The sequence below is a fragment of the Epinephelus fuscoguttatus genome, linkage group LG4 (genome assembly GCF_011397635.1).
Source record: "Epinephelus fuscoguttatus linkage group LG4, E.fuscoguttatus.final_Chr_v1".
In the NCBI taxonomy this organism is placed as follows: domain Eukaryota; kingdom Metazoa; phylum Chordata; class Actinopteri; order Perciformes; family Serranidae; genus Epinephelus; species Epinephelus fuscoguttatus.
Window position 1 is genome coordinate 13,623,652 of NC_064755.1, and position 26,275 is coordinate 13,649,926.

General features: G+C 41.6%; 1 protein-coding gene across 2 annotated transcripts in view; it reads right to left on the minus strand.

Annotated features, from left to right (window-relative positions):
* Positions 1-26,275, minus strand: part of ccnd2a (cyclin D2, a) — a 176,502-nt gene that overhangs the window by 67,920 nt on the left and 82,307 nt on the right. The gene's annotated exons all lie outside the window — the stretch shown is intronic.

Genomic DNA, 26,275 nt, shown 5'->3' on the forward strand with positions numbered 1-26,275 from the left:
AGCGTCCTGTCAAAGAGTGTACCTTCGCAGCTGTTGATGTGACATTTCCAGCACTGGGCTGTACAAAAAAAGTTTTTAAAATTCCTCAATGAAATCACAACACAGTAAAAGTGTGCCTCATTGCATGAAACTAAATCTCATAATATTGGTTTCATGTAACATGAGTACAGGAGCTGGGTAAATACATTGTTCTGCTATTTCTTCCCTCCTCTCATACGCACTTTGGGCCTTATCACTCATCACAATGACTTGGATGAGAAGAGCGGATTATTCCACAAAGGAGCCAATTGACTTAATGCTAAGTCTCCTTCCTATCAGGTGTAATCTCTCTGCTTTCCCCATAGAGATCATCTTATGAGAAGGATGCAGCGAAGCCCAAAGGCCTTTCACCACAGCAGGTCAGAGAGCTAGCTTCACTTCCGAAAGGTAATGCCCCATCCCTCGCTCCGGAGTTCCCGCGGAGCTTCATTTAACAGTACGACAATGTTGACTTCACCTACAGGTAAGTGGGAGAGGAGCGAAGCAGTGATGGAGTGCAGGAGGCGGGGAAGCTGTGGCATGAAAGCCAGTGAAATGTGAAGTTGTCAAAACACATATTTCCCTTTTTGTGACTACAGTGGAAATACAAAGCAGCTGAAAAGCGGCGAGGTTTCAATTAGATCCCTAACTCTTCAGAAGTCAGGAAATGGGATCAGAAGAATGATGAGCGAGACATCCAGGACTTAAGATCCTGCATTGTCTGAGATGGCTTTTTAAACGTCTTCCATTATCCAGCCGTGTCTTTGAAACCTGAGCTCCTGGCAGTGCACATTAGTTACCCGCTTCCTGATAAACAAATCTAAGACGACCACACCAGGAAATCTAATTCAGTAGAACCTGACTTGACTGTATGCTTTCCAAACCAGTCTGATGGCATCTGATAACATTTATTACAGTTGATGAACGGCAAATCTCACAGCTCTCGCAGAGGAACTTCCCCTTTCTTTTTGAAACTCCGTCATCATTTTTGCGTATTTCCCTCACACTCTCTCTCTCTCTTTCTCTCCCTTTACCTCCATGGATGAGTTTGCTAACAGCGTACCACTAGCTTTAAGGTCTGTGTCGTGTCCTGAGATGACAGCAGCTGCTGGGACGGGCCACACCGAGTGCAGCCGAATGCTTCAGTGGAAGGGGGAATCTCCCGCTATGAACAATGCTACACTCATGCGTGCTTCAAACAGCCTTTGCCGTGCATCCTCAACTCTGAAGCAGAAGATAAACAGCTGCATTTTATCAGGGTATTAGAAAGTTTCTCTGTTGTGTGTGTGTGCGCGTTTTGTTATGCGATGTTCTTCCAGGTGGGTGACAACAAAGAGGCGAGGCTGCAGGTAGAATCCCAGACCTATTCTGGCTCCCTAATCTCTCCATTCTGACAAACACTTTGATTTGTGAGTCAGTCCAAAGCCTGAGCAAACAGCCCGTCCCATCGCCACCCAAGAAAAGACTGCAAGCAACTTTCAGTCAACTCTTTGGTCTCCCCTGCGTTTGTTCAAGGAGGTTCACCTATCTTTTCAACCCCAGGTTAACTGGAACAAAAATCAGTTGATTGGCAGACTTCAGTGTCCTCCCCACTCCCCTTTGTGAGGCAGTTTATTTGAGGCTTGTTAAGAATTCACCCACTTTCTGTTTGTCCCTCGCCAGCATGACCAGGCAGATGCTCCTTCACAGAAGTCAGCACACACACCAACATATAAATGTATGAAAACACACAGCCACACAATGTTAACAGAGATGTTTCAGACCATCAAAGATAGGGACAAACATAAAGAATAAATAACAGATATCTACAAAGAAAAGAGAGAAGAGAGAAAAGGCATGGAGGGGAAGAGCTGCAGGCACTTGATAGGACAAAGCCATGGATTCCTGTCCTGTTTTAGCAGGTTAGCATCATTTGTTCCGGGAGAAAAACTGTCTTTTCTCTCTCTCTCTTTTTTTTTTGACTTCACATTTAACCTCTTACATACCGTTCATATTTTAAACTGGGTCAATTCTGACCCAGCCCAAGAATCCCCTCATAACAAGTATTTATACCAACATTCGAATTATATGAACAGCTTGTCTGACATTAATGAATGAGCATTAAATTCAATTTGTTTATGTAGAAAAATCCTCTATTATCACACAATATCATATCCAGTTTTACCTAAGACATAAAGACATAAAATCCATGATGATTTAATCTATTTTATTAACACCAAAAATGGCAGGAACATACTGGAACGGTGGGGTTTAAAGGAGCTATATGTAAGAAATCTAAAGCAAATAGTTGTAAAATCATCCTAATTAGCGAATCAAATCAATTATTTTTAACAATAGTACAGCCAGAATATTCACATTTAAAAAAATTTTTTACAGTCTGCAAATCATGTTTATGTTTTGAATTTGTGTTCTGGCGTGTTGTGCCACCCACCGCCGTCTATCAGTCACACAGTCAGTAGAGTCTCACCATCAGTTACAGTTACGACTGAGCTACAATGGCTGACGGTGCGACTAAACCCAAACCACCTTGTTATGATTCCCAAAAACGCCAAGACAAAACTCGAGGCAAAGCGAGGGTCTATACAGGAGATGCTTTTGAACGGTGGAGATGGTTGAAAGCGGAGAAGAATTTGAAATCGGATGTCGAAGTGGCTACTCTTCTCCTCGACAGGTAAGCTTTAGCCAAAGTTGGCTAACTAGCATCATAGCTAGATGGGGATGGACATTTCGAATAGTTTCAACTGTTATTCATTTTCAATCATACATTGTGGCCCATGTGCAGGTGGGTCATCGACCCCACTGATTCTTTTGAGAAACAAATGTTAGCAACACGGCAAGCAGCATTAGCAGTGTCCCGGTACATAGCATTAGCAGTCAGCTCCTCCTCAGCTATGTCCCGGCAGCAGTGTTAGCAGCAGAGAAGCCGGACTTGCTGGAACGTTCCGGCTCCGTCTCAGCTGCGGCACTCCGGAGCCCTCCGCAACAGATACGCAGAACTTCTATTTTGGGGGGGGCAGACACGACTCGCGGCAGTACTTTGAATTTGAGTGCAGTAACCGTTTTGGCCACATTCTTACATACAGTGCCTTTAATATATAACTGTTTACAACCATTACAACCATCAAACATTGTTATCACTGCTACTGTATATCATAAGAAAAAAATCTCATTACTACTATCTAATTGTAATTATAATTGTAATTATTATTATTATTCTTTCAATAGATACAGGTTAAACTTGACAGTGTACAAGAATTTGTAGCACCTGTACAAAAGTACAACATTTAAATTTTTTTTTTTTTTTTTTGTGCATTTTTGGCCACACTAGGGAAAGTCATCAAGTTTCAGGCTTTAAGGCTTTGATAAAAACCTTAAGGCTTTGATAAAAACATCAAGTTCTGTGCATGGAGCTGATAAAAAGAGAATAAAGTTATATCTATTCCAACACATCTTTCGACACGTCCCCACTCAAACCCTGTGAACCCTGCAGTGAAATGGGGCTGCTAATGGAGTAGTGGTGGATGGAACAGGGATGGAGCATAAATTATTGTATGGCTAAATTAGCTAAATCTATTACCAAAAGTCTTTCTATCTTTTATTTACTTTATCACCCAGTTGGTGAGCCAGTCAGAATGGATACTGTTCATGAGAAACGCCCAGAGAAATGATCCACATTACTTCAATTTGTGCCTGTTGTTTATTAAATGCACATGTTTTGCGTTTATTGGGACAGATTTTTAGTCTGTTGGTGGAACTTCACTCAACAAATAACAAAAAGTCTGATTATGGTTGAGGAAGACACTGGGAAATAGTTTTAGTTATGATCTCTGCACACCAACATGAATGGCCAACATGAAGGTGACCTGTGTGTAGAGCAGCTACTCTCACAGAACAACAGAACGCCGAAACACACACAGTGAAGAAGTAGTTAAAAAGTGATGGAGTACAAGAAAATGGAGTTCACAGTGATAATAGTGATAAATCAGATCTGCGGTGACCGCACACAGTGTCCTGCAGTCTTCTGAGCGTCCCACCTCAATTCCTCACGTGTCCCACTTAAGATGTGAAACCTGTGCTGACAGCTCAACCTGCTAACCTTTGTGACCCGTCTACCCCCTCCTGCTGGAGTGGGACACGGCTAGAGAGGAAGTGACATGGCCACTGAAGTGAAAGGTCGACTCAGACGATGCATTTCAAATACAAGGGAACATGACGGATGGCGGCGGCTGCAGTGGAAGCAGCATGTTTTTACTAGTCAAAGAATCTCAAATAGGTTTTTTTCATCAGGTACAACAAATTTGTTTTGCTGCTGGTTCAGTCTCTCCCTGAGGCTGGGGGGAGGAACTCTAGATGGAGACAACAAGAAGAAGCAAACAGTACTCAAAGAGGAGGACTTCACACTGCCTGGCCTGACCTGCACTGCTGAACTGTCACTCGATACGCTTCTCGTATTGTCTTGGACTTGTCTTAGGTTCGGCTTCTGTTCCCACCTTCTGCAGTCTCAACTGAAACCATTTATGTTTTCTTTTTTAAAGCCTGCTTTTCCAGCCCGCCCCCGGCTGTCATGATTTTGGCAACAGGCGCTGACGGGAGTAAACAAAACAGTAGAGGATGCCAAGCCAAAGAAGGTTACCCAGAGAAAACATGAAAGTCTCGTTCTTCCATTGTTTTGTCATCTCTTTTTACGTAGCATGTCTTTAATAGGGAACAATCATGTGGACATGCTGTTATATAAATATACTAGACACTAAGGCACTGACTTGGTTGTTAAATTTATGTTGAATAATAAACAGCCTTGAAAAGCAAGAGCATTTTAATTATGCTACATCTGTCACTGAGACGAAGGTCTGTGATTATATTGCTAACAGCACAAAAGCTAGATCAGTAACTGTTATCATGTTGTTGTTGGCTCTTAACTTCATAAGGGTGACTGCGATACAGTACCCTAATATTTTCCTGAAGCAATTCTAGACATCCTAACTTAAGCCCTTGAAAAAAGGACTAACTTTACACTAAAATGATAAAATCTCAGTGATGCCAGCTCAGAATAATCAGCCTCAACAAGAAATATATGATGTAGGCGTGGCCCCCCAATGCACAACTGTATGTCCAGTCACCTCCCCTGACCTTCACAATCTCCACCTACAGCCTGAGCCTGACAGTGTGTCTACACAGGAGGTGGTTCAGCCATGTTTTTTGTTCATCTGACGGAACCGATGCACTTCTATATGGCTGTGTAATGGCTAACATTTCACTCACACTGTATGCACATACACATGGCTTGATGCTTATTTTTTAATCCTTCAAGTATATTTATTCAGTTTTATGTGCGTAATTACAGTGATTGTGTGTCAGGCTGCCAAATCATGTGTGATCTTCACTCAATATTGTACCTGAATGCATCTTGTATAGACACAGATGGAGCACTGAAGCTGTTGCTTTGCTAACGTGGTGCTTTCACTATGCAGCCTGTATGCAGTAGACATTGCTGCTGAGCTGCAGATCAAATCACTCTTTTTTGATTACGTTATTTTCAGGCAAAATAAATAAAAATACAGATTAATGATAGCAGCGGCTGTACTGAAATTTAAAATAAGTGATGAGAAGGTTGTTATACATGGCCAAAAAACATCTGTTACATGTCTACATCAACTGCAAATGTATATTTATGCTGATAAAATGTGAAAAATTTCACGCAAAACAATACTAACCTTTATTATAAATGTTGCTATTAAAAAACAAACACTACGCTTCTGAAACTTTTCTGTGGACACTGAAGCTGCGTCCCTATTGGACACTGCTTTCAACCTACAGATGACCTGACTGCCGAAACTCTAAAATGGTCAATCAAACAAAGCTTCACTTATTTGGACATGGATATCTTGCCTTGTACACCACATGCTCTTTGAAGGCACTGATTAAAAATGGAACAACAAAAACAAAAACTGTGAAACAACTTTTAACACAGCATGCCAAGTGGCATGTTTCAAGGACTACATTGGTCTTATTATTACTAGCAGGTGATACACATCTCAATCCTGGACCACCGCTAACTGAACAAACAGGCTGCTCCACCACAGCACTGATGGAGGCTCAAAGCCCCCTGGATAGATGCAGAGATGCCAGCATTGGAGCATTGGAAACAAAAATTGAAAATGATTATGACAAAGTTCAACTTCCAGCAGATGATTAAAGGACCCACAAGAACCACTCAGAATACTAAAACCTTAACTGATAGGATATTTACCAGTAACCCAGATTGGATAATGATAACATACAATTTATTAACTGGTTTATCTGAACTTAATAAAATGCTTACTGTCAGGAAACTGACAAAAAAAAGCATATGAAGTATTTTGGAAGCAACAACCCTGACCGGGTAAAGATGGTCATCACTGAGTCCAAAATGTGACCTTGAGAATATTAATCAGCACATAGAAATGCGGGACTTGATATACACTCACCGGCCATTTTATTAGGTACACCTGTTCAATTGCTTGTTAAAGCAAATAGCTAATCAGCCAATCACATGGCAGCAACTCAATGCATTTAGGCATGTAGACATGGTCAAGACAACCTGCTGAGGTTCACACCGAGCATCAGCATGGGGAAGAAAAGTGATTTACGTGACTTTGAACATGGCATGGTTGTTGGTGCCAGACGGGCTGGTCTGAGCGTTTCAGAAACTACTGATCTATTGGGATTTTCAGACACACATCCCTAGGGTTTACAGAGGATGGTCTGAAAAAGAGAACATATCCAGTGAGCAGCAGTTCTCTGGGCGAAAATGCCTTGTTGATGCCAGAGGTCAGAGGAGAATGGCCACACTGGTTCAAGATGACAGAAAGGCAACAGTAACTCAAATATCGTTACAATCAAGGTGTGCAGAAGACCATCTCTGAACGAACAACACGTCGAACCTTGAAGCAGATGGGCTACAGCAGCAGAAGACCACATCAGGTGTCACTCCTGATAGCCAAGAACAGGAAACTGAGGCTACAATTCACACGGGCTCATCAAAATTGGACACAAGAGGATTGGAAAAATGTTGCCTGGTCTGATGAGTCTCGATTTCTGCTGCAACATTTAGATGGTAGGGTCAGAGTTTGGCGTAAACAGCATGAAAGCATGGATCCATCCTGCCTTGTATCAACAGTTCAGGCTGATGGTGGTGGTGTAATGGTGTGGGAGATATTTTCTTGGCACACTTTGGGCCCCTTAGTACCAACCGAGCATTGTTTAAACCCCACAGCCTACCTGAGTATTGTTGCTGACCGTGTCCATCCCTTTATGACCACAGTGACAAATCTGCAGCAACTGTGTGATGCTATCATGTCAATATGGACCAAAATCTCTGAGGAATATTTCCAGCACCTTGTTGAGGCTATGCCACCAAGAATTAAGGCAGTTCTGAAGGCAAATGGGGGTCCAACCAGGTACTAGCAAGGTGTACCTAATAAAGCGGTCGGTGAGTCTAAGTGCAACACAGGATTGTGCTGTGAAATGTTAACATTCAGTACGTTTCTGTTGTTGGTCACCCAGAACTACTGTATGTCCATGAGAACTATGTCTTATAACACAATCAGTATATTCAGCATTCTCGGAACCTATCGGCTGTATTCGGCGTCTGACTGCCGGCAGACGGCGATACAGCCTCTGGGGGCAGACCCACGATTTTTTGGCATTCCGGTTTGAGGAGGCGAATTTCCGTTTCCGACTTCCGTTTATATATAAGTAAATATGCTGAACAATTGCGATGGATTCAGAGTTTACAGTGACGTCAATTATGTTCCACCTCGTTAGTTCACCGCACGGAGCGTTTAACCTGGCAACAACTGCAGCCGGCTCAAACGAGATTGGTCAATATCACGTGGACTACAAACAGCCTAGCAGCGGAAACCAGGGCTCTTCCGCTCTTCTTCTGGAAACAAGATCTCCGGGGTTTGCCTACAGACTCAAAAGGTCATAGCATTAGTAACATCACGTGATTAGAAAGCATGTTACATAAAATATCTGAAATCTAATGAAATATAAGTAAATGTACACCTAATGAAATCTGAGGAATGCTACTACATTCCTCAGATTTCATTAGGTGTACATTTACTTATACACCTAATGAACACCTAATGAAATCTGTGGAATGCTACTACATTCTCCCTGATCAAAGGTTATTTTTCAGTCTCAACATATCATTAATACCCAAAAGCATGCTTCATGTCCCCCTCTCTCTCTCACTCACTCTCTCTCCCTAACACACTGAATAACCAGAAGCTGAGTCTGGGGGCCACATTCTTGCCCTCTCCACACTCAACTGCCAACACAGCACGTGGCTTTGTGCTGGCTTCGCCGATGGCTCCTTTTAGGAGTTCTTAATGGGTCACACGCACAATACACTTTGTGTTACCGAGCAGTGAACCTCCGCTGAGGGGATCGGTGGTGTCACCAGGGTTCAGGTGCAGGAGAGGATAAAAAGAGACCCGTGAGTTGACGACATTTTGGGCTAGAGTATGGACATGCAGGCCTACTGAACACACTCATATTCAGCTGCTCCATGTGTTAAGGTCTGCCTGTCCCCAAACTGCAGTTTGACCACTCACACTCGGAGGAAATGACAGTATGTGATGGAAGACTGTGAAAAGTCAAACTCTCCAGAGTTAAATGAAAGAGGAATTGTAGGCTCTGCTGGCAATATTGCACTATGAAGCACACACACAAATACACACACACACACACACACACACACACACACACACACACACACACACACACACACATATATAAAAATACTGTACATACTACGTATACACATAATACATACACACATGTATCATCACATACAGACACACTTACAAGTACAGACATACATGCACACAGGCACACATGTATCCACACACACACACACACACACACACACAGGCTGCGCACACATGGATATGTCCAACAGTGGTGAACAGCTGCATGGGTCGGTCTGGAGCGAGACCAGCCACCTCTTGGCCACAAAGGGCCGCTTGTGCCCCCAGCTCGCTAGGAACATAAAACACAAGAGATAAGACCAGACACTGTTTGCCAGGATCAGCGGACCTCCCAAACAGGAACTGCAAGTGCAAGTGTTTCACACACACACACACACACACACACACACACACACACACACACACACACACACACAATGTTGCAGGAAAGTAAATGTGAAAGTGTGGAGTACATTATTAAGCCAAATTTATTAATCCCATCTCTGCTTAACAACTTGCCTCACATGTCCAAGTTTATCTGATCACCTCACAGCTCAGCAGGAAGTCGCCCTTCCCTTAACAATACATTACAGGTGAACTTAGGCTGTATTTGTTGGTATGAATCAGCTGCTGCTCCCCTTTACTTGCGGAGCTTGTTTGAAATACTTTAGACCGCTGATAAAATCCTTGAGAGATTAAGAGTTTCATTTCTTAAGAAGTGATTCATTATCAACAAACACAAGTTTTGCCATCGCGACCAAACAAGGACTGAGCTTTGTTTTTTCTGTTGCGCCACTGTATTTGGAGGAATTTTGTTATTTAATCCTTTGTGAGTACACATCAAATGCAAAAATATGTTGTTTAAAAGAAGTTCAAAGCAACACTATGTCACTTCTGAATTAAGATTTCAAACATTCTTTCTGTTGAGAGTGAAAAGCTATAATAAGCTATAATATACAACATTGCTCAAATCCATACACTCAGTGGTTTTGTCACAAATAACCTTACTTGGTCTGGTATGACCAGTAGCTGTCAGTGGCTAATGTTAGCAAACATTGGACAATACTTGTGTAACTGACATTACCCAGAACTGACTGAATCAATCTGTTGACCTCTTTACTTGTGCCACTCTTGCACTGTGGATCACTGCTAGAGAAAATAGGTAATTACATCACAGTGCATTGCTTTCTGGGTAGTAGCATCCACACTAGCATACATACCCTGAGAGAGAAGCTGAACAAGGAAGCAAAGGAGCACTATTCTGCAAGATTAAATGAAATAAACGACCCGATATGTATAAACTAGTGATGCGGTCAGGCGGTTTGGGTAGGCTTATTAGAAAATATCATGGATTTTGGGCAGGCCGGTCATAAAATGATATCTTTCAAGAATCCAACTTTGACTTACTCTTTCCCTCCTTTGTCTCTCTATCTGTGTCTCTCAGACAACACAAAGCTTTATCATCAGCACTGCTACACTCAGGCTTCCCCCTATTCTGCTTTTGACAAGAAAAATCTGTTGAAGTCCGACATATTTAAATATCTCCCGTCACAATATTCAGTAAAAATATATCCCTCTGCAAATATGTTGACCTAAGTCAGTGTCGCAACAGCAAGCAAGCACCTCTCTGTCCACACTGAATTTGTTACATATGCACTTCTGGAACTTCATGTAAACTAACCACTGTACCTATCAGCTGTGCCCTCATGTAAACAAACCACACAGGTCATCAGCTGTGCACTCGAGATCATACTTAAGATGTAACCTTCATCTTAAAAGATGAGCAAGTACTTGCTGTTTTTCTACGTTTGTACTTTTTAACCACATGTTTTTTATTTAATGGAAATGGATATTTTTACGAGTCAGGCTGAGGACGGTTATGGTAGTTGATAATGCAGCAAACGTTCAACATTCCACCGTGTTTTCAGACTGGATAAGATATAAACTCAACCGCATCATCTAATAGTACAAAGTCTCTACCATAGCTCCCAAGTCCCACAATGCTTTGCATTGCGTACTACCATTCACGTCATGCTCCTATTCTCTATACACTGCTCGGAGGCAGCTGCAGTGGGGGTGCTGTGTTCAGGAGAAGCAACCATACGGCCATCTTCTTGAGGACGTGATGTGTGAACAGTTGAATCATTCTACAACCACAAACCATGGTTTACCAGAATCATCAGGAAACATCAACAATTAAACATACAAGAAGACGCAAAAAAGGACTGAATTACGGTGCACAAGTTAAAGGAGGTGATGGGATCACATTTTACTGGAGATGTATGTTGTATAAATCCACGTGTCAAATGAATAGTTGATTGACAGCATATGTGTCGTAACTGCACTTGCGGATGCAGTGGCTGCTGTTCAGCAAATGTTACATAAGCTCACTTTCAAGGTTCTGTAAAATGCGGTGACAGTCATGTGCTTTAAGAAATTCCCACACGTCTCTTATAAGTAGCTGGTGATACTTGTAAGGGAGAAAAGTCCTGCTCTCAGATGCTCTGTGAAAAGAGTCAGATCTATTGTGTTCTGAATAGGGGCTAATGCAAGGCCAGAGAAACCTGCTTCAACAATGAAGCTGTGCTCTATTCTACTCTATGTGGCTCTATTTCTGCTGAGTCATGATTTGTCCAGTCACCACTTGCAGGCCACACAGACACAGGGCCACACACACCATGACACAGTAGAGTCTGTGTGGCTTGGATCAAGGTCCACTCGCAAAGGGGAGGAGGGAAAACCCCCCGAAACGTGACTGATGTCTTTGTCCTTATCGCTGCCCTTCTTCTTCCTCTCTCTCCCCGTCTATCTATCCATCACCAGGCCTGTCTCCCTGTCTCTCTGTCACCTCCCCATCTCTGTCCATCTGTCGCCATCACCACTCCTCTCTATCTGTGTTCACGCCTTATGCAAAGCTTGTTTCATTTGAAATCGTGAAAAATGAGTATCGATTCGTAATCTCGTGAGAGTTCCTGCTAAGTGCGCAAATAAACTTGATGACCTTTTGGTGTTTTAAATATTTGTGTCCGTTGCATCAACAGGGTGTGCATCTTTGTAAAACCAGATGTGTGAGGAAGATATCGTCGGGGAGACATGGAGGTCAGACGCATGAACGCTGCTGCATCACCCAGCAGTTTATTTTAATAATTTCCACTTCATTCATCAGCTGTCCATACTGACCAGTGGGCCATGCAGCTGTAGCTCATTCATAACCACACACACACACACACACACACACACACACACACACACACACACACACACGTACACACGGGTATGCTCCCTAGACTTAAATCTGCACCATGCAAAAGAGAGAAGTCAAATGTGCACGTCCGTCAAAAAAAACACAGCACCCTCAAACACACTCTTGGGTGAAATGTTAGCTTGTATGGTTTAGACTGAGGCTTGGGGGATTTTACAGAACTGCAGTATGTATACAGAAGGTGGAAGCTTAAACATCTGTGTACGCAAATAAGAGTGAGAAGGCACTATGGTGTCTGTAACACCTGGGACTTGGTCCCTTTTGGGAACACGCTCAGTGTTTAATCCATTGCGCCTATCGTACAAGAGCTCACTGATATAAAAGGCAGGAAGATATGGATGGACGCGCATGTCTGCACATACAGTCATGCATACATATAAATATGACTGCTTCCCCCTCCCCCCAAAATACAGTCTGAGGCAAGCATCTCACAGTGTTTATTATCTGACAGGTTATTTAATCTTTGGTTCATTTAAGGTCAAAAGGTTTGAGACACTATGAGTTGAGACAAAAGTTTACTTTATAACCAAGCCTGGATTCTGAATGATTCAGCCACAGGACATGCAGAATATTCAAAAGAAACGTCCATCCATGTAGGGTTATTTTCACACCAGTAAAAGTCTTTTGCATTGAGCGAGTGAGACAGAGTGTCACAGTGATGAATGGGTGAGAGGTTTGTTCATACTGTAGCTCTACTTTCAAATTCCACTCATTCATGTTCGTGAAGGAGAAGTTTGGACAACTTAAAAAGGGGAAGTTAGAGGGGTGACAACCAAAATGGCCACAATCAGCTGATGCTGCTGGGGCTGTTTCAATTGAACTGTTACTTTCGACTGCAGCTACACAAACACAGAGAATAGCAAAAGTATGGAACTATTAATCTAAAGATAGACAGTGTTTTGTTGGTACTGACTTCCTCTCACAGTTGTGTTCCTTCACCAACTGTCAACACTATATGCTATGCACTATGTGCTGTCTTTATTACATATAAAATGGAAAGTGCTGTGTTTGACTTTTTATTTCTGTATTGTGCCAAATATGTGACCAAACCCATATGGGACAAGACACGTCTGTATGCAACATTAAAAATACAGCTTCTAGCACATAATCAAAAGCAAAAGAAATGCACTAAACAGCAAAACAAATAAGGAAACTCTTCATGCTACAAACCTTGGCTTTCTCCCAATCACTAGCTAGCTGACGAAATAGGCAACTAAGTCTTTACATATTGTCAATTTTTAAAAAGAAGACGTATATTTTTGCATGATCAGTTGAAGCCGATGGATGTGAGTCTAACACAACAGCTTTTTGTTGCTCTGTCCAGTTTCAACAGTAAGTGGTGAAACACTAGATTTCACCGGGACACATAAAGATCTCTGTTTCTTCAGGCCCCTTTAAATAAATTTGTTAAAACAACTCTGGAAATGTCTCAGTCTGCTTACATGCTAAGGCCTCATTTACGGAGCAGTGGCGAAGCTGTCCACAAGCGTAGCAGCAGCACACATGTATTCACACCAAAACCGAACAGACACGTTGCGCAGCGGCCGCTCCTAACCCGTTAATATATAAACCACACCTGAACAGTTGGTGGCAGTAGTGCACCGTGTTTGCAAATCTCCAATAAACCCCAAAGAAGAAGAAGTGAGTTTAAACCCAAAGGCTGGACAGGTTCGCACGCCAGTGATTATTCCAGCGCTTGGAGAATTAATATTGAACACTACAAATGGGTAAGTAGTCTTTGTCTGCTTTGTATTACCACTAAACACGAGTTTGCGTGTGTTGTGACCTCTCTTGGCCACCGTAGATGTCGATTTTTTGTTAAATACAACGACCATTCACTCTGAACTCGCACAAAAAAATCAGCGTCTCTTCTATTTTCGAGCTTGCTCGCGAAAGCAGCGTGACTCGAGCAGCGTGTAGAACGGATGCGGTGTGAATGCTCTGGCCTGTCAACATGTTCGCCGAAATTTGATTTTAGTATGGATCCAAAATCTAAAACTATTCCACCTCCTGATGGTTACTGTAAAAGCAATATGTATAAGCAGCGCATATATTTATGCTAATCATTTGGTAACCGTGGTCAAGAGAGGGGTTTTCCGAGATTGATCAGAAAATGAAAAAGCCCTCCTGTTGCCTAGGAATTACATTTGTATATTACTAAACTGTTTTCATAATTACATTGTGCTCATTTTTCTTAAGTTAATGAAACACTACATTTATGTACCATGCAGGATTTGAAGTTAGGTGGTTGGGAGGATAATGGTCATATAAAGTGCAGGACTGTGACACCAGACTCTTGTCTGTGGTTAGATATAGGTAACAAAAGCACTTAAGGTTAGGGAGAGATCATAATTTCAGTTAAATGTTAATTTAAAAGGTAATAATAAAAAAATAATGCTGTGGTCACGACAAGTGGAAGATTGCCTTTATGGGAAACAAATGAAACACGGTGTCAGTGATATGTTCAGTATCAACATTTTTGTGACTCGCCAGCGACATTAATTAGCAACATTTCCTCATTATGTTAATTGAAAACACAATTAACATAATAATAATAATAACATAATTTGATTATGTTTCCCCCAAAATGTCTTTGCTGTTTAAAATTAGCTGTACATAAATGTCATTTCCACGAGACAGGGCTGGAAAAAGAAGTTAAAAAAGGTTTGTTGAGCTTCTGTTGTATGTGTTTGCAGCATGACAGTCATTAAGACTGTCCTATGAATGAATGAATGAATGAATGACCTGCAGTCTGTACAACATGATGGATCTTAAAGGCAGCAGTGTATCAGTTTTTGTCCTTCTAGACCAAGTGAACCATATTGCAGGTGTGAAAAAGACAAATGATGTGAAACAGAATTCTTCCGCTTCATAAATTAGCATCGTAAATGAGGTTTACCCAACTTTTAGCCCACTGCTCTCAGCTCCTCTTAACATAAAAATGCTGAGCTTTTTATTATTAGAAAAGGAGTCCAAAACAACATTTATGTTCATGTTACTTGTGTTACAATGGATTTTTACTCCTATTGCTCTGGCACTATCTTGCCACAACGTCTGCTCAACGTTGGCCCCGCCCATAATGGTCTACATACATTGAGAAAACCAAAGTAAAGCACAGTAGTAATACAGCATGCCAATATGAGGTCGGAAACACAGATTGACGAGGTATGACATCTTTATATTTCGTTGTTTTATTGTCAGAAAGTTGCCTACTGTAGCTTTAATGATCGCTGGACTCTCAAACTATGGTTGTGAAGACTCATTAAATTAAGAAAAAAACAGAGGTTTCCTTTTGTGTGATTCCAACAGTGATCAACTCTCTGGCACAAAGCAGCAGCATTCTCAACGTGTTTCACTGATTACAGTTAATTCCTACGTCACCTCCTTGTGCCTCAAAACATTCCACCACCGCTTTCTATTTTGGATTGAGGTATTTGCCTGTTTTCCCTCTTTATTTAACCACTTGAAAAAGGTCCTGTGATTGAGCTGCTTGTAAGGACTTCTCCTTCACTCCCAAAGGGATCTGACTAAACTTTAACTGTTGTTGGGCAAAACAAGTGCACATGACAGGCGGGGGACTGATTCCCATGTGATTGGTTGATAATTGCCATGTTTGGAATGATGGAAAGATTCTTTGAAATCTGTGTCGCCACTGTTCATGGGCAATTTACTGTACATGAAAGGGGAAAGGCGGTATCACTGATTAACAGAAGCCAGTATGTTGGAAGGCTAACTTTACCTTTGGTGAACCCTGGTCCAAAAACAATACACTAACTATCTAGAGGTAGGTCACTCGCTTTTTCCAAACACACACACACCTCAGTGGCAAATTTGGCTTCCCTGAGAAAAGATAATAATTGTGCAAGTGAAAGTATGCACAAGTTAACACCCTTAATGCTGATAAGATTTAAAATATGTTTCCATTCCATTGCTTTGAATTTAGTCATAGTTTGACTTGTGTTAACTGCTGTTGCTGTGACTCATAATCAAAAGGGTGGGCCTGCAGAGATACTGTTAACATGCTGCACGGCTAACTGCCTGTAACAGTGTGTCAAACTGAGGCAGGCTGACATAATGATACATTGATAGACTCGATCAACAGCAAACAGGATGTTTCTTTGGGTTCGCCAGAGAAGGATGTGAAACGAAAGGTGAAGAGCGAGGTGTGGCGAGCAGTAGGCTGCAGGTTTGGAACAGCTGAGAGCTCTCGCTTTGACTCAGCATGTTGGTACATTTCTTTTTCTGCTGCATCATGTGCTGAGCCTTGGGTTGCTAAAAGGCTGTTACATAGACCTGACGAAAAACAATGGGGATGTGTTATAACATTTTCCACCAATATCCCAATGAGTCATACAGCTTGCTTTGAGTTCATGCAAAATTATCTATTTAAAAACAGTGAAATGGGCTGGAGCGATTTCCTCTTTTTAAATTCCTGTGAAATTTATAGCCCCTTCTTTGTATAAAAAATGATCTACCTCTTTCTGGATGTTCTCAAGATACCTCATTCTAAAAAAAGTAAAATCGCATTGGAAGCAAACAAAGAAACAAAAATAAATAATAAGGATTATTTCACTTTCACAGACAAAGTTCCAATGTTTGAATAAAATCACAAGAGGTTTACCTCAGTTAGGGCAAGCTTGTGTGATCCCGATCTTTTGGTGTAAGGTGGTCATAAGACTCAGTCTGCCCACCTTAAGTCACTCTTTTTCGTTTCTTGCCATTCCAACAAAACATGTTTAATATTGTTGTATATTTTTAGTCGTGGCTAATGCAAATAGGGAAGAATAGCTGCACTCTCTCACTGCACATGAACAAGTCTTTGTTCTCTTGCGCTGTAGAAACGTAGGAAAAACTGGTGAGGTTGTAGAGTGAAAAAGAGGTGTTTAATTTGGCATGTATCTGATCCACCTACCAGCAATAATTTTAGTGAGAAACTGAATTTTTGAAATGTTTCACTTCTCATTCCCATGGTTTCCTACAAATTGAGGCTGGCAGCGAGTTGAGGTGATAAAATCCAAAATGTAAATTTTGCACACAAATACAGTTTATTTTTTATGGATTATATGGATGCTGAACTGACAAGAATATTGTCGACAAATGACGCCTTTTATCTTATGTTTCTAGATCTATGTGTTTTTGCAGACATGTAAAGAATTGTTAACATGTCACATTTCTGAAAGGGAGTTTGGCATAATATTTTTCACCAGGAGCGGGATGGAAAATCTCAAATAGAATCTAGCAGTCATCTTGCAAATAGTGACCCTGCAAGATCCCATCTTTGCAAATCTAAAAGTGTGTGATTACAGTAGGTGAAAAGCTCACATTGTCTTTAGATGTCAGAGGGTGTCAGACTTAAGTCTTTAAGAGTCTTCTCAAAGCCTTCTAGTGTATGGCAGGCGTGAGACATAAATCTGTCTCTCATCTTACTCGCACTGCATGCCATACACACTCAGTTGCCAGTTTATTAGGTAGAAAAAACTAAAACCAATGCAGTCTAACATAACAGACCTGCAATTAATCCAACCTTCATGAAGGCTGTAATGTTCAGTTTTTGTTTGGCTTTTTCAGAGAAATGTTGATTCAGCTGTATGATCATTCTGGAGGCTTGCGTTTGAGGTCCCGTTGAACTGCACTGCATTATACAAACAGGTGTTTCTATTATTTTGTCCACCCCATTTATATTAGTGGGGGTAGGCTAAATAACAGAACCTTCATGAAGGAAGAATTAATTGCAGGACTGTTGTATTGGACTGCATTAGTTTCAGTTAGGCGTACCTAATAAACTGGAAACTGTTGGTGTGTAAATTCATTGTATGCCCTGCTTGCCTCTACAGCTCTCAGCAGCAGGCTCCAACCAGCAGCTGCAGTCAGCCAGTCTGACTAGCGCCCTCTATAAGTGCTAAATGTTTCTGCAGAACAGAGAGCAGGCAGCTGGAGAGGGGACAAGTGCAGCACGGTCACCGGCAGCACGCATGGCAGAAACAGTGGTGTGGCCCCCAGGAAACAGCTGCTCTGCTATCAGTCACACTTACACCACAGACACGGGATGGAGTAAGTTAGGTTTCTGGAATCATTCTTCATATGGCTTAAGAACATGTTTTACATGATTAAATAATAACAATGAGTGACTTAAGTTTGTTGAGCTGTACGCATGTGCAAACGGAAACTCAGTGCCAAGTGCATGGCTGTCATCTAAATTAGAGCTTATGTCACAAACAGCTCACACTGCCCACACTCATATTGTTTTGCGAGTTCCCTCTGGCTTTGCGTGTTTGTGTGTGTATGAGTGTGCCTGCTGTGAACAAGTTAACCACATAGCTACCAACCAGCAAAACAACAGTACAAAGCAGAGTCCAGGATGTGTTCATTCAGACCAGTGGTAGATGAGGTTTAGACCCAGTCAAGGTGTAAATGTGTGAAAATTACCAAATTCAAAACAGGAAAAAAGCTAAAAGAAACCCGGGCTTCTACCATACAGACGTCTGAGAACACTGGCATCACAAGCAATTTAATCATGGGGAAAATACATTGTTTCCACACACAAAGCATTCCTACAACTTCACACTTAGAGATCTAGAGCATGTCATTTGAACTGCAGCTTTGGTTTCTTTCTTTCTGTTCTCTGACTTTAAATTACCGTACATACTTTCATGTCCTGGTTACTGTCAGGTTGCACCTTGTGTTTTCACTTTCTGGGCATTTAAGAGCAAAAGCCCATTCTTCCTAACTTTTATGTTTGAAATAAACAGACAGCATCTTCTGTTTACATAGCTTGAATACAAGCCTCAATTCTGCAAACTCTCAGTTTTATAAAAAGAACCCTACACGGTGTCAAATACTCCTGCTGCCGGCACAAATGTCGGGGGCTAAAGCATAACAAAGTAGGTGGGGAAATTTACTACATGATTTATTCTGTATGAAATTACTCAAAATGAAACCTGATTTTCATTCATTTGAAATTTTTTTATGCATGATGGGTCGGGACATGTGTGAAGGGAATTTATGAGACGTATGGTTCTTAAGAAACCAAGAATGAAAAAAGTGACAAGTTAACCATTTCAAACTTAGCTCTATCGTGCAGTTGCTTGTTTCAAACCCATGACATGTTAAAATCAACATGTGTAAAAGCCAACAAGCAAAAAATGTTTTGCTTGTTGGCTTGGTTTAAATGTGTCACCTAAGTCATGCAGATGTTAAGAATGAATCATCCTTCGTTAAAAAAAAAGAGTCATAATTAGGTGCTCAAAAGCACGAGAGCAGAGCTTGACAATTAGGAGCAGAGTTGATACAGGCACACGGTGGCCTAATCTTATCAGCTCGGGTGGAGAGAGGAGAGCAGAGGAGAGGAGGGACGGCTGGTGTTATTTCCGTTGGCACTCTTTCAGTTTGCAGTGGCATGACCACTCCACATCAACCCTGGCAGGAAAAGGTGGACACTTATCAGTGTGAATAAAGTGCTTTAAATAAGGAACGTGACTACTTCAAAAGGGAAAATAGCATAGAGTTAAAAAAAAAAAAAAAATCCCCATTGCTGTGTTTCAGACCTGAATAGCTCTGCAAACAAGCACTGGTAGGCAACGGTTTCTGTAATTCAAAACATGCCGTTTGAGATAAGTCATCAATGCTTCTTTTATTTGTGATGACATTACCTGTGAGTAATTCATGTCTGTATCAAGAATCACTAAGACTTTCCATTCTCATGCAAGCAAGCCTATAAAAGAGCTGTGTGAAATCTTTGAAAAGCAAGAACAACTAGTCATCAGTTATGGATAACACGCCTGTTCCTGGTGTTTCTTTACTCGAGAGCTCTTGGGAATGTGGGGTCCTGGCAGGACCACAGTTAATATCACGGGGGCAGGTGGGGAGAAGGGTGAAGCACAGCGGGGTTTCATATCGTATGTCTTTAATGTCTGTCTGTCTGACATTCCTGCTTCCCACAGCCCAGTGTTCTCATCCATCTTCACGCACACACTGTCTGCCACCTATACAGCATGCACAATACCACATTTCTTTCCCCCTGGTTATTTAGTCCATACATATAAACTCCGGCACACACAAAAACTCAGGCATCCCCTCTTACTTCTCAGTTGGGACAGTATGGCAAAGATCAACCATGTAAAATAATACTAATGGCCAAAGTGCAGAGCCTCAACAGTATCAGTGGCCAGGCTGGATATTGAATCACAAAGTTCTAATACATGATAGGCAGACTGGGATGTTCCCTGTTATCTCCCCACCCATGCACACAAACACACACAGACACACAAACACGCAATTCTGTTACTTAACGTGGGCAAATGCGTGCAACACTTCCTACAAAATCACATATATTCAGATTTTCCGTCAATAACGCGTACTCCATATCTGAGTGTACTGTTAGTTGTTGTGAAATACATTTAAAGACTCCTTCTAAATGTATGTTTCATTAAGCCGCCCCCTCCGCCCTGTCTTTCCTTTCCTAAGCCTCTGTTCACCCCAGTATGGCCTCATGAAGGCCCACACCTCACTTCTGGGCTTCCTGGCTACTGATTGCAGCGTCTGACTCACAAAAGGCTAAAAACGAACTGCTGGTGTCTGTACCAGGTACCATCTGGGTCTGGTTACCCAGCAGTGGAGCCAGTAGAGGAGGAGGGGGCAGAGGATGACGGCAGGGCAGAATGGGCCACGAGAACCTAATATGAACATGGTTGTATGTGCAAAACTTAAAACAATGTAAAACACGCTCACAACAACACATAGGTAAAGTCTGGAAGTTCTTAATGTGTCCTGTTTCTGTTGTTTGAATTACATTATAGTCCAGCATAAATGATCTGAGTGAAGGACTATGTTGCTTACTCTAGTAATTTCTGTTATTCCAAGTTATTCCATCCTTGGGTTCAAAACCAATTGGATTCGATTAATCATACCATAAAGCAGAGGTTCCCAAAAGCTTTGACTCCTGAAACAAAGTTTTGGCAAAAAGTAATGAAGACAAAGCAAATAGAAAAATCTTAAAATCATCTTGTGATCCCTCAGCTTTATTTAGCGGCTGATCCCCAGGTTGGAAAACACTGTCATTAAAGGAATAACCATTGTATAACTGAGCCACTTGTGTATAAATTACTCACTGCATGCTTCCTTGAATTTGTAAAGAAGACTTTGTTTTTCTCGCATGCCTCCACAGTGAACGAAGAATCCAAAACAAGCAAACCTTGAAGACGTCAGTACAAACTGTCTTATTGATGGCTGATTAATGGAACTGATGTACAAATGGTCATTTTGCAGGCAAGGCAGTCTTTTAAGTGCCTTGAGGTGCACCAAACAAAGACTTTTGTGTCTGTGCCTGCTCTTCAAGAACTAGAATAAGTGGGGACAGTGTTTAACAAAAATGTCAGTTTACAAACTCTCACACAACTCCTGCAGTATTATCAAGTCTCATTTATCCAGTCATATGCTCAGTACTTCCTAAGCACATGCATTTTCATGAAAACAATATGATTTTAAAGACGTCAGTACAAACTGTCTCATGGAATTGATGTACAAATGGTCATTTTGCAGGTAAGGTGCTCTTTTAAGTGGCTTGAGGTGCACCAAACCAAACGCTTTTGTGTCTATTCCTGCTCTGTCTCGTCTTTGCTCTTTGAGATACTTGAGACACTTGTTCAGTCATAGATTTTTCTAAATATCCTGCAAAGTGTACACTCATAAAAAAGCCTACATACAACACACCCCATACACACTGTACCACATCTTTGCTGTATAATGTGTGCAGCTGTTTGTAAAAATGTACTAATCATTCAATTACATTGTTCTCTAAAAAGTTATCCAATCTACTGACATGGTGACGAACATATGACTCGCACTATAAAATCTCGGCCAGATAACAGTGTCTTCAATATCTTAGTAAGCAACTCTGCATACAGCTTTATTTGTACCTGTGGTATTGAGACACTTGCGAGTTCACCCATTGTATCTTGAACTTCAAATACATCAAATGATTTTCTTGAAGTGGCTGTTGTTTATCACATAGAAAAATAGTGTGTCAGTATGTGTACGTGTGAAGGGGGAGAAAAAATGAGCCTGATCAACATAGAAACAGACAGCAGCAGCAGCAGTGGTGGTGGTGCTTTCCTACGCCTATGCCTGCACACTGTCCACTGTCCTGTGCTTTATCTCCCAGTCATGCCGCTGGGTGACATTACTGTATGAAGGATGTCCTGGACAGAACTGATAACACGTTCCTCATCACTGAGGTCATTTCCTTTACCCACAATGCATCTGGGGCCAGCTGGTGAACTAGTTTGTGAGTTAGCAGTGGGGTCAATCTGCGAACCCTCGCTTGCTGAAAAGATATACAGTAAGTCAAGTGAACATAAAATACCTCTGAAACAACAAGTGGTTATAACTGGTAATAACTGACACTTAGCTCATTATTTAAACTTACAAGAAGGGACCAGACAATGAGGGTTGGAAGCCAAAAATCTCATGATATGGTGAGGTAAAAACAGAGTCAATGGCACTTATCAACAACACCCACTATACAGTATTTTGTTGTTGTAATGGCATAAAAAAAATCAGATGACACAGTAACCTCAGGAACTTGTTCAGTAAGATTCTGCCTTTTATATAATGGGGTGGGAGTACAGAGGTAAAGTGTTTGACGGCTGCTGTCAGTCATGGAACATTAACTTATAAACTTATAACTTATAAAGAACAAGAGAGAAATTGAAACAAAAGGAAGTGATTTTTATGTTCTTTTGGCAAAGAACGTGGCATTTACTTGGTAAAGAGCAAGCAACACAACAAGACAAAATTCCTTGGACATGAGTGAATAACCCTCCACTGTTTTCTGCAGCAGAGGCGTAAGGGAATTATAATTCATGCATCTGAGTGATTAGCATATCTAATACAGTGCATGTTTTATGTTGAACAGTGTAATATGCTATATGGTGTATATTATGTACCCAGTACATCTGGCACTGTGGAACACTCAAGCTTCGTGGCCATGGCGTGATCTACTCAATATCAATAAAGTTGTTGTGTCCTGACTCAGAGAAGAATTGTTTTGTATTTCTTTAACAAATTGTCTATTTGCACCCATCACAGTGCAGCTTTTTGACTGTTTACACTCAGAGGCTTTATTATGGATCCCACTGTGTGCTGTGACTAACTAGTAGGCTAATCATAGCATTGACAAGTGAAAGGTAGAAAGTGGTTAGGATTAGGGCAAAGAGATCATGACTGTGGCTCAATCTTGCCAATCCCAGATATTCTCTAAAATTAAAGTGGTAAAATTATGAGATAAACATACACATGTATTGCTAAAAAGTAGGGTGACGTAGTATAAAGAGCAACACAGTCCATGGAGGTAGTACAACATTGTGGGTGAGCAGGTTAGCAGAGGACTTTCACACACAAGACTAAGTTTGAGTCCCATGTCAGTCAGTGTTGGTTTATCATTTTTAGTCTTTGTTAACTTATTATTTTAAGATGTATAAAGCTGCTGATGCACACTACGTACATAAACTTTAGCTGAGTAACTGAGTAAACCTGTTCATATTAACATCATATTTTGATGTTGCTAGAGCACCCAGGAATATATGCTCAGGTTTAAACAGCCACATTGGCCAGCTGCAAATAAAATGGGTGGCTGTAGATACCTGGGTGCAAACAGCTTTTTCCTTTTTAAAATTTAAAGTCCCTGTCCAATTGAAACTGTGTTCTGCAAATTGTTACTTGGATGTTTCACCTTCACTGTACAGAATTGCATGTGCACAGTTTGACAGTAGAAAACTATTCTCAAATTGATCTGCTGTACGCTTTCATTCCAGTTTTACCTACAAGATTATTTGTAAGTATTATTAAGTAGCAAGCATTATGTGTAAAGAAGTTAAACTTTTGAGATAAAGAATGTTTGCATATTTATAGATCATTTTCATTCCTTCATTTATTTATTTATTTAAAACCTTGAAAAACATATTGAGGGAGAACACTCATTTTAAATGGTGCCAAGATACATACAACAAATACAGACATAACTAAAAACAAATAGTAAAGGCAGAATATGTGGCTTTATCAGCTCTTGATTTTTTGTGAATCAGGGAGAGGGAGTAAATGTTATTAGATTTTCCTTTGTTTTTTAAATATTCTTTGGAGAGAGATGACTGCAACTTATTACTGAGCCAGGGAGAAAGAAAGAAAGAGAGACAAAGAGACAATGAGAGACAGAGACAGAGAGGGTGTAGAAACTACATGTATTGATTACGTTGCAGTTGGTTGGATGATAATCATCATTATTACAAGAATAAAACATTTAAATGCGCACAGTGCAGTACAGGGTGCAGGTGAGGACTACATACTATGTAGAGCTAATTGGACTGACTATACAGACAGAGGGACAGGGGAGGGTGTGTCTTTGAACAAGAGGCCAAGCATGGCAGATCGCTTCTCAGCAAAACTTTGGAGAGGAACTGCTGCTGTTGGCTCTGAAAGGAGAAGCCCAGTCAGGGTGGCCGAGGATGATTCCTCCTTTGTTCCATCTCTGTCACCTAATCAATTTTCTTTGGCAAGTCCTAAATAAAGTCATATAGTGGTACTAATGTTTTAATATAACGCCATGTGTCTGCGGCACAGTTATGGCCCCAGACCTCCTGATCCCCCCTTCTGTATCTTGATTCATTAGCAGGCTAAGGGGGCAGCATTTGTTGAGCGGCCGGGCACGGACGACAGGAAAGAAGATGAGCAAAGAAACAACAGAAAACGAGGGAGGGAGACAGGGAGGGATTGAACCAGTAGAACAGAGTGAGTGAGTAGAGAAAGAAAGAAAGACATAAAGAGACAAAGAAAGAAAAACTTTACCCACTATGCAGAAGAAAAGCATCATCATCAAAAGCTTTAGACTCCAGGGAGGCTAGAGTCTGAGAAGACGAAAGGGGAGAACTAAAAGAAGAATTAGGTGCAGAAGAAGAAGAGGGAGGAAAGGAATATGTGAGGAAGCAAAGGAAGAAGATGACGAAGAAGAATGGGTGAAAAAGCAGCCCGTCTGAACGGGACTGCTGGGCTCAGCAAGTTAGTGATTACTGATTAGCCAGCGCAGTCCTGTAGGGAGGCCTGTCTGTCCTTGGCTTGGGAAAACAACATAAAAGGGAGCCGGCTGTTTTGTGACGGGACTTGAAAGCTTGCTAGCTATCGGGAGACATTAGCCTTATCAATGGTCGGTCACTAGAGCCGGGCTATATGAAGCAACAAGGGCACTGCTTTTCCAGAGGGAGATAACCAACGCATACCTCGGCCCACATTTGCATGCACCGGGGCAACAGGCAGGCAGAGACACACAATATGACAGAAAGAGAGAGACGGGCATGAAAATAAAACATTAAAAATCTAGAGAGGCTGAAGAGTGCCGCTTTGCCAACGGAGGTAAACGCCAACCAACCAGGCAGTCAGGCAGTGTGTCCTGCCCAGTGCCAAGATGGGTGTGGCAACCTGACAGACAAGTAGAGTGCTATACTGTAGGCCTGCCTGATGCTTCTAAACCCACACCACCTTGTCTTCTACTGTCATGTACTGGCTTTCCACATATATGTGGATGGAAGTGAGAGGTTAACAAGTGCACCAGCACCTTTCAATCATTGAAAAGAACACCTTGACACTTGGTGTGTGTGTGTTTGGCTGGTTTGTGTGAGAGTTTTCCATTGGGTTGAGTCCACTAGTCTAATCTGCTGAACTTGGGTCAGTGGAAAAAAAGCAGCTTTGAAAGGGACTATGGTGAACTATGACAATATGAGACAACATCAAAAGACTTTCTGGAAAGAGCCCTGTTTTTCCCGCATCCCACTGTACATAACACATTGGACCAGCCAACTCACAGACTTGTGCTAAAAGACATCAACACACACCCAGCCCCTTCAGTATGTTTGTGCTGATTGATTTTTGTGGGGTAAGGTCATTCGGAACAGCTGCTGATAGACCCGCAATTCATCTGGAGTTCAAAGAGTGCTTGGGTCGGTCAGTGTCGTTCCTGTTTGTACTTTACCGAATGACAACGTCATCAGGCGCCCTGCCTTGTCAACAGCGTGGGTGGCAGGGCAGTTAGTCTGCCTGTCAGTCAGTCACTTTTCGATCTGCTGTCACAGACATGTAATCAATGCAGCAGAGCCACAGAAAGTCAGTTCAATCCTTACATGTGGAGTCTGGACTCTAATTTGGCCTGCAGTAAAAGTTCTACACTTATCATTAGTGTTTCCAACTTTCCGAGTGCCCTTAAATTAACTCGATTCTCCTG